Source organism: Kogia breviceps, chromosome 11 (genome assembly GCF_026419965.1).
Source record: "Kogia breviceps isolate mKogBre1 chromosome 11, mKogBre1 haplotype 1, whole genome shotgun sequence".
NCBI lineage: Eukaryota > Metazoa > Chordata > Mammalia > Artiodactyla > Physeteridae > Kogia > Kogia breviceps.
In genome coordinates, this window is record NC_081320.1 from 4,706,188 (window position 1) to 4,714,680 (window position 8,493).

Sequence of the window (8,493 nt, forward strand, 5' to 3'; positions counted from 1 at the left end):
CCCTTAATTAACCACTGGTATCAACTCCTCCAAAATAGACACTTTGACGCCTCCTTTCCTTGGCATTTTTCCCCACTTTTTTTTTTTTTTTTTGCGGTCCGCGGGCCTCTCACTGCTGCGGCCTCTCCCGTTGCGGAGCACAGGCTCCGGACGCGCAGGCGCATTGGCCACGGCTCACGGGCCCAGCCGCTCCGCGGCACGTGGGATCCTCCCGGACCGGGGCACGAACCCGCGTCCCCTGCATCGGCAGGCGGACTCTCAACCGCTGCGCCACCGGGGAAGCCCTTTCCCCACATTTGATCTTTGCAATTTCTTGTTTCATTCCCCACTCGGCACACTACTTTAAAATAGGCCCTAGCAGCCATGAGGTATATGTATTTGAGGAAGCTTTCATAAAATTCTACCAAATGTCCTCTCCATTTGTATTCTACACAGGTTGTGTGTAATTGGATCATTGGCAAAATACTGAGGCACAAGTGCTCTAAACATCACATTCACATCAAAAACACCAGTCTCATTTTTTTCCAACCTCCTTTGACAAACATTTCCGCACCCTGTGCTCAACCTGTTTCCCTTGTTACCAGTCTGTGCAGGGTTGAATTGCTACATTTTCTGAGTATGATTCCTTACCTCTCTTTCTGAGTCATATTTACCATTTTTATGTCTTGGTTTCCATATTGTCCTTTGTATGAGATGTCTAAGTTTCAGGGAAACTCCTGCTCATTTCCTTATCTTATACCAAACCAAACACTCTTTCAGAAAACTTACAAAAGTCTTGTATTTAAACAACACTGCTGAAGTAAGAACTTGGTATGTGTGACGCCTTTATCTGAGTTTGTTTAATGTAGAGGTGAAAATCGTTCTGCCAAATGTGTCAGGTACCATATACTAGGCTTTGAAGAAATACAGGTAAAGAAAACCTGGTAATTGCCCTCAAGCAGCTAATGAATGAGTTAGTGGCAGACTGGTTAATAGACTCCTGTGTGGGGTTAGAGAAAAGGCTAGAGAAGAAAACCCAGTCTGACTTCCAGACTGAGACCCTATGACTGCAGAAACCACATCTCCATATATGTTCACATGAATTGGTCATTTGTTAAAAAAAAAAAAAAAAAAGCAGTTGAATGTCTACCATGTGGCAGACATTGTTTTAGGATCTTTAAGTGGAATTTGAAAAACTCTCCACAATCTTAGAAAGTAGATACTAACTATTATTAACCCCTATTTTATAGATAAGGAAAATGAGCCACAGAGAAGTAGAGTAACTTGCTCAGGGTCACCTTGCTGGAGGAGACGAAACCATATTTTCAATTAAAAATATTCTGACTACAGAATCTGTATCTTTATCACCAATATCACGTTTTCACTAACTGGGTAGTCTCAGACAGGTTATTTTCCTAAAAGTAAAATGATAGTATTTGTTCTACTTCAAAAGAATAATTACCATTAATTGAGTAGCTGCTATATTTCAAACACTAATTTTAGACTCTAGAAAAAACAATAGTAAACCTTGAACTCATTGGTGTACATCATAGCAGGCCATATATCAAGAAGCCTAGCTAGATGGTATTTATTCATTTATTTCTTAAATCATTTAATAACTATTTCCTGAGTATTTATTATGGTTTAGACTCTGTCCTAGCCAGGGCTAGAAGATACATTCATGAACATGATACTTCTAGGACTCATGAAACTTACACTACAGACAGAAGAAACAAACAATAATTACATAAATAAGCAAATAAATTAACTCTATTTTGGTGTACCTACCCTGCTTTGTTGTAACTATCACCGTCTTGTGACTTACTTGGATGACCTTTGGATTTTTACTGAATGAAGTACCCATTTTCTTACACATATATGTCTTAGCAAGACATTAATACTCCTTGCTATTTCCTGGTCACCTAACCTTATAAGAATGTCATCAATGTGGTGGACAAGCATGTCCTCTGGGATGGTAAAATAACCAAGGTCCTTACAGTCTAATTTATGGAATAGAACTGAAGTTGTTATAACCGAGAACAAAATGGTGAAAGTATACTACTACCCCTTCCAAGGAAAAGAAAGCTGCTGCTGGTGTTCCCTATTTATTGGAATAGAGAAGAAAGGCATTTTTGAATTAAATAACTGCATACTAAAGATCAGGGCTTCTGTTAATTTCTTCCAGTAAATCTACCAGATCTGGAACAGCAGCTGCAATTTAAGACACAACACGATTAAGCCTGTAATAATCCACTGTTACCGTCCCAGATCCATTTTCTTATGTCAGCTTCCTCAGGAAACAATCTCTGAGACGGAGCTTTGTGTGCAGGAAATTTTTTGGAGATTGGTGTCTGGAGAAACAGGTGGAGGCCATTTTGGGCACAGAGAGAAGTTAAATTCAATGTAGTTGCAACAAAGTTTCAGCTGATTTCACAGGGCGTTCAGATGCTGAAAAATTTCAGAAATGTCCTGAATTATGTAGGAGGGATGGCCTTTTTGTCTCCACACAGATGAGTCACTGGATGCAGTCAGCCCCTATGGAGGGGGAGAAAACTTTCACAAGGCAGCTCTCTTCACCTGAGGATAGTTTCTGGGTAAGGACTCAGTCATCAACGAGCAACACCTCTGAAAGCTGGAAGTATGAGTACAAAATTTTGAAGGGAGATCTGGGCAGTTTACTACAGGATCCAATATAGTCCACCCTTAGCACCACTTGAATCCACTTGCCCTGTAAAATAAGTTGCCCCTATTCAGGATTCCAAGGGAATCTTAAAAGAGGAAGGTTAGTAGGATGAACTGTGGCCCCCAACCCTCTAGCTGGTCTTGGGGCTGTAACTAATACCCTCATCTTCCTCCTGCCTTATTCATTCTGGATTCCCTCACTGTCATCCGTCATTGCTGCTCATCTAGGTGGCTTTTCTGGTAGGATGGCTCATACCACATCCCTGATGGCTTTGACTTACTACTCACCCTGCCCTTCTAAGGCTCTGGCTGCCTCACTTTTCTGTTTACCATAAACACTGGTAAAGTTATTGACATATTTTTATACAGGGGAAAGCTGGCTCTTTGTAGTGAGAAGACAGAGACTGCTTCTGTTATTAATGGGTGCAGAAGATGCTCTGCAGCTTCAAGTTCTCAGACTCATTTTTGTCTACCCAGATTTTGCCATCTCAGGTCTCAGGTTTCTACACTTGTCCTGTTCTTAGCTTAAGTGACCGGGTAGGGTTGAGCATTTAACTGGAGATTCAACTCTGCAACACTACAATCAGGCTGGCTCAGGGCTTCCTTATAATATTTACCCTGGGAGGTGAAGGTAACATATGCTGCATTTGTAAGTGCTTCTCTGATATATTTACCTGGTGATTCACAAAACTGCCAAATTTGAGTGAGGCACAGAGAAACAGAAGGCTCTCCAGATAATTAAGGTTATAAAACAAGCAGCTCTTCTTCTTGACCCTTATGCTATCACAAATTCAATGATGCTTAAAATATTATGAAAGATCAGAGCCCTTTAAAGCCTGTGGCAAGTCCTAGTAGAAAAATCATAGCAGAACCCCCTAAGAGTTTGGAGTTAAGCCATGCAAATAACTTTTAAGCAAGTAACTGCATTTCTTTTGAGAGTGCCTGATTATGGGACACCAGGAGGCCATGCTGTCTGAGTTGCTCATCATAAATGGGGTTTTACCTGAACCACCAAGCCAAACAGCACTCAACCATCAAATAGAACTGCAACATAGAGTGTATCAGTTTTCAACTGTTGCGTAACAAATTACCACAATTATAGCAATTTAAAACAACAAAAGTTTATTACCTCACAGTTTTTGGGGTCAGAAGTATGATGGTTAATTTTATGTATCATCTTGACTGGACCATAGGATGCCCAGATATCTGGTTAAACATTATTTCTGGGTGTGTTTGTGGTGTTGTTTCTGGAAGACATTTGCATTTGAATTGGTGGACTGAGTAAAACAGATGGCCCTCCCCACTGTGGATGGACATCATCCAATCCACTGATGGCTTGAACAGAACTGAAAGGCAGAGAAAAGTTGAATTCTCTCTCTTTGTCTGACAGCTTGAGCTGACATATGGATTTTCTTTTGCCCTTGGACTGAGACTTACATCATCAGCATTCCTGGTTCTTAGGCCTTTGGACTCAGACTGGAACTGTACCACTGGCTTTCCTGGGTGTCCAGTTTGTGGATGGCAAATATATATATATATATATATATATATATATATATATATATATACACATACACATGCCTAAGTTGAGTTCTCATCTAGAGATTCTGGTGAAAAATTTGCATTCAAGCCCACTACTATCATTTATTATTATTATTATTATTTTTCAAAATCCAGCTCCTTGCCATTGTAGGATGGAGGTTCATGTTTTCCTGCTAGCTGTCAGCCAGGGGTCACTCTCAGCTTCTGGACCTCAACATTTTCTTCATCCCACGGCCCCTTCATCATCAAGGCAGCAATGGAGAATTTCACCCTAGTTGAATGCCTCTCTCTTGCATCCTTTCTGTGACCAGCCTGAGAAAACTCTCTGCTTTCAAAGATGATTAGATAAGCCCCACCCAGATAATCTCCTAAAGTCAATTGCGTCATATAACATAACTGAACCCCAGAAGTAAAATCTAACCTATTCACAGTCCCATGGATTATGCAGGGTATTACGCTAATAGGAAATCTTAAGGATTGAATTACTTTACTGTTGCTGCTGTAACAAAGTATCTCACATGTAGTGACTTAAAACAACACGAATATATTCTCTTATAGTATCAGTACGTGAGGTGATAGATCTGAAATATGTCTTATGAGGCTAAAGTCAAGGTGTCAGCAGGGCTGGCTCCTTCCAGAGGCTCCAGGGGAGAATCTGTTCCTTGTCTTTTCTGCCTTCTAGAGGCCTCTGGCATTCCTTAGCTCATGACCATATCACTCTAATCTCTACATCCTTCATCACAGCATCTTCTCCTCTGCCTTCTGACCCTGCTGCCTCCTTTTATAATGACTCTTGTGATTACATTGGACCCACCCAGGTAACCCAGGATCACCTCTACATCTCCAGATCCTTAAGCTAATATACCTGCAAAATCCCTCTTGTCCTATAGGTAACACATTTACAGGTTCCTAGAATTAGCATATAGACATATTTTAGGGGTCATAATCCAGCCAGCCTAGCACAGGAGCCACCTTAGAATGCTATCTACCACATTAACATTGGGCTTTACATGACCTAAAGGTCTTATTTATAATGAAAAGTCTGCCATATTACCATATTTAAGTATTAAATAATTAGGAATTGATTTTTATGTAGGATGAAAGATAGCAATTCAATTTTTTTTTTCTGATGGAAGCCAGTTTTCTCATGAACATTAATTGATAATATGTTTACATAGATGGGTGAGTCCATTTCTAGAGTCTTCAGCATTGTTCTATTTGTCAATGTATTTACCCCTTCACCAAGACTGTGCTGTCTTAATTACTGTAGATTTACAAAAAGACTTGAGATCTAATTTAACTAGTCCTCCAAATCTTCTTCCTCTTCCTTTTCCCCTGCTCTCTCTCCTCCTTTCCCCCCTTCTCCCTCCCCCTCCTCCTCCTTCTTCTTTACCTTGCCTACTCTTGAGACTTTGCACTTTCACATAAATTTTAATTTTAAAGTCTCCTTTTACTCTTAAAATGTTTAAATATTGACAAATCCTGTATTAAACATGTTCATATTTCTATTTAGATTTCATTAAATATACAGACACATTCAGGGAGAATTAATATATTTATTATGTTGAGTCTTCCAACCATCCTCTCACTTGAACTGGGTCCTCATTAATATAATCTCAAAAAATTTTAGAATTTTCTCCAAAATAGTCTGTACACTATTTTTTTTAGAGGAAAAAAAATGTTCAATCATACCAAAGAATGGTATAAATAGGAAATAACAAGAACATTTAAAACACTTTTGGTGGTGGTGTAAATTGGTACGCTATTTGGCAAATCTTTAAATTTTACCGTTAATGTACTCTGTGATTTAACAATTGTATTTTTAAGAGCTTTTCCTAGAGAATGTTTGATAGGTTTTATATATAGTGGGCATACCATAGTACATTTTCACAATGGAAAATTATGCATCAGTAACAATGAATGTGGCTAGCTACAATAATTTAGAGGACTCAGAAATCTAATACATAGTTAACGGATGTCAGTTTCAAAAGAGTATAATATGCTATACCACGACTTTATAGTTTAAAAATGAACAATTACTTTACTATTGCTGCTGCAACAAAGTATCTCACAAGCAGTGACTTCAAGCAACACAAATGTATTCTCTTATAACACTTGAGGTGATAAGCCTGAAATATGTCTTATGAGGCTAAAACCAAGGTGTCAGCAGGGCAAACATCTGGGATAAAACCACAAACAGAAAAATAAATGTAAAATTTAGAACATTGGTCACCACAGGACAGAGTGGAGAGGCAGGGATTGGGATAAAGAAAGAATGCTTGCAATGACATCAGGATCGTTCTAGCTCTTCAAGTGAGTTGTTGGTTCATCTATATTTATTTTACTGTTTTGCTTAATAATGTACATTGGGCTACAGATATTGTTTTTAATGTATCAATTATTATACAGTAAAAATAAGAATTATTATTTTAATCTTTAAAATTTTCTTAATTCTGATAAAATCCTACTTAAACTTTGTATAAAATGCTAACAGTTTTGTTTTCACAATACTACCGTTACTATTTTTGAGTGATAAATATTGAACTATGTACAGATGAGTTGATGTGTGAGAATTTCCATCAGATGGATGTGGATGTGGTGTCAGTGTATGGGTAGAGTGAGGTAAGCTTGGCCATGTGTTAGTATTCGATGAAGCTGGTGATGGACACATGAGGGATAATCGGAATCTTCTAGCTACGCTTATATACATTACAATTTATGCTATTTGACTTTTTTCTTTGAATCCCAGCACCCACACAAGAAATTATAACCAATCATAAAGAAAAAAAATCATCTAAGCAAATGATGCAGAGCTGGGAGCTCGTGTGACCCCAAGAAGAAAAGTATACACAGGCAAACATCACCAGGCCAGTGGTTCCATTAAAATGTTGTCATATGGTGCCTTATACCAAAATATTTTATTTTATTTTATTTTTTTTGAAAGCTAACAAAAACAAATTGAAAAATACTGATTTGGTTTTATCAGTGCTGCGAATAATTAACTAGCTCTCTCTCTTTAGGAAGCGTGGGGAAAATTGTCCATATAGGGCAAATGGGCGCGCACAGAAACCTTGTCCAGGGACGAGCTCTGAGTGCCCAAAACCAGTTACACAAAGAAAATATCGTTAGTGCCTTAGTTTCTCTCTCTTCTTCTCTGTCTCTCTCCCTTTCTCTCTCAAACACACAGACACACACACATTCTTCCTGGATAAATAGAGGATAAGTGTAACTTTTTTTTTTTTCAATTAGGGCCTGATAGATACCTTACCTGGGGTTTTACATGCATTAATTCATTTATTTCTCACACTAGTGGTAATATTATTGTTCTCATTTTATATATCAATAAACAAGGTTCAAAGTGTTACGGTAACCGGTCTAAGTTCCCCCAGTTTGAAGGTTACACAGCTGTAATTTGATACCGCATCAATTACACCCCCAAACCAGTGCTGCACCCAATACATCAAATGAAATGAACAACCTGAATAATGGAATAGGAGAAAACTTTGTATTTTAGGACAGCTTTGTGAAAGTCGGGAGTAGCTTCAAAACAAATGTAAATACAATTCATAGGGTAAGGAAGAGGTTTTTTTTACCTTTGCGGAGCACCGGCTCCGGACGCGCAGGCTCAGCGGCCACAGCTCACAGCTCACGGGCCCAGCCGACGTGCCGACGTGCCGACGTGCCGACGTGCGATCCTTCCGCACCGGGGCTCAAACCTGTGTCCCTTGCATCGGCAGGCAGACTCTCAACCACTGCGCCACCAGGGAAGCCCTAAGGAAGAGTTTTAAACAGACAACTAAAATGAAGTGCATCCTAGGGTATTTGCTGACAAAGTCAGCAACAATCAAACGAAGGCAGCACTGCTGATCTGAGTATCAGCTGGATCGGTAGACTACACGGATTCTTTTTTTTTATTTTATAAATTTATTTATTTATTTACTTATTTATTTTTGGCTGCGTTGGGTCTTCGTTGCTGCGTGCGAGCTTTCTCTAGTTGTGTCAAGCGGGGGCTACTCTTCTTTGCGGTGCGCGGGCTTCTCATTGCAGTGGCTTCTCTTGTCGCGGAGCACAGGCTCTAGGCGCACGGGCTTCAGTAGTTGTGACGCGAGGGCTCAGTAGTTGTGGCGCACGGGCTTAGTTGCTTCGCGGCATGTGGGATCTTCCCCGACCAGGGATTGAATCCGTGTCCCCTGCATCGGCAGGCGGATTCTTAACCACTGCGCCAGCAGGGAAGTCCTACATGGATTCTTTAAGTATCAAATCTATTGAAATCACAGTGTCAAGTCTACT

The 8,493-nt window shown here is 39.7% G+C and overlaps 1 long non-coding RNA gene across 1 annotated transcript in view; it reads right to left on the reverse strand.

Moving 5' to 3' along the window:
• Positions 1–7,863, reverse strand: part of LOC136792063 (uncharacterized) — a 35,254-nt gene extending 27,391 nt beyond the window's left edge. Inside the window, exon 1 of the long non-coding RNA XR_010835224.1 lies at positions 7,797–7,863. This is a non-coding gene — a long non-coding RNA (uncharacterized lncRNA). The remainder of the gene's footprint in view (positions 1–7,796) is intronic.
• Between the last annotated feature and the right edge of the window lie 630 nt (positions 7,864–8,493).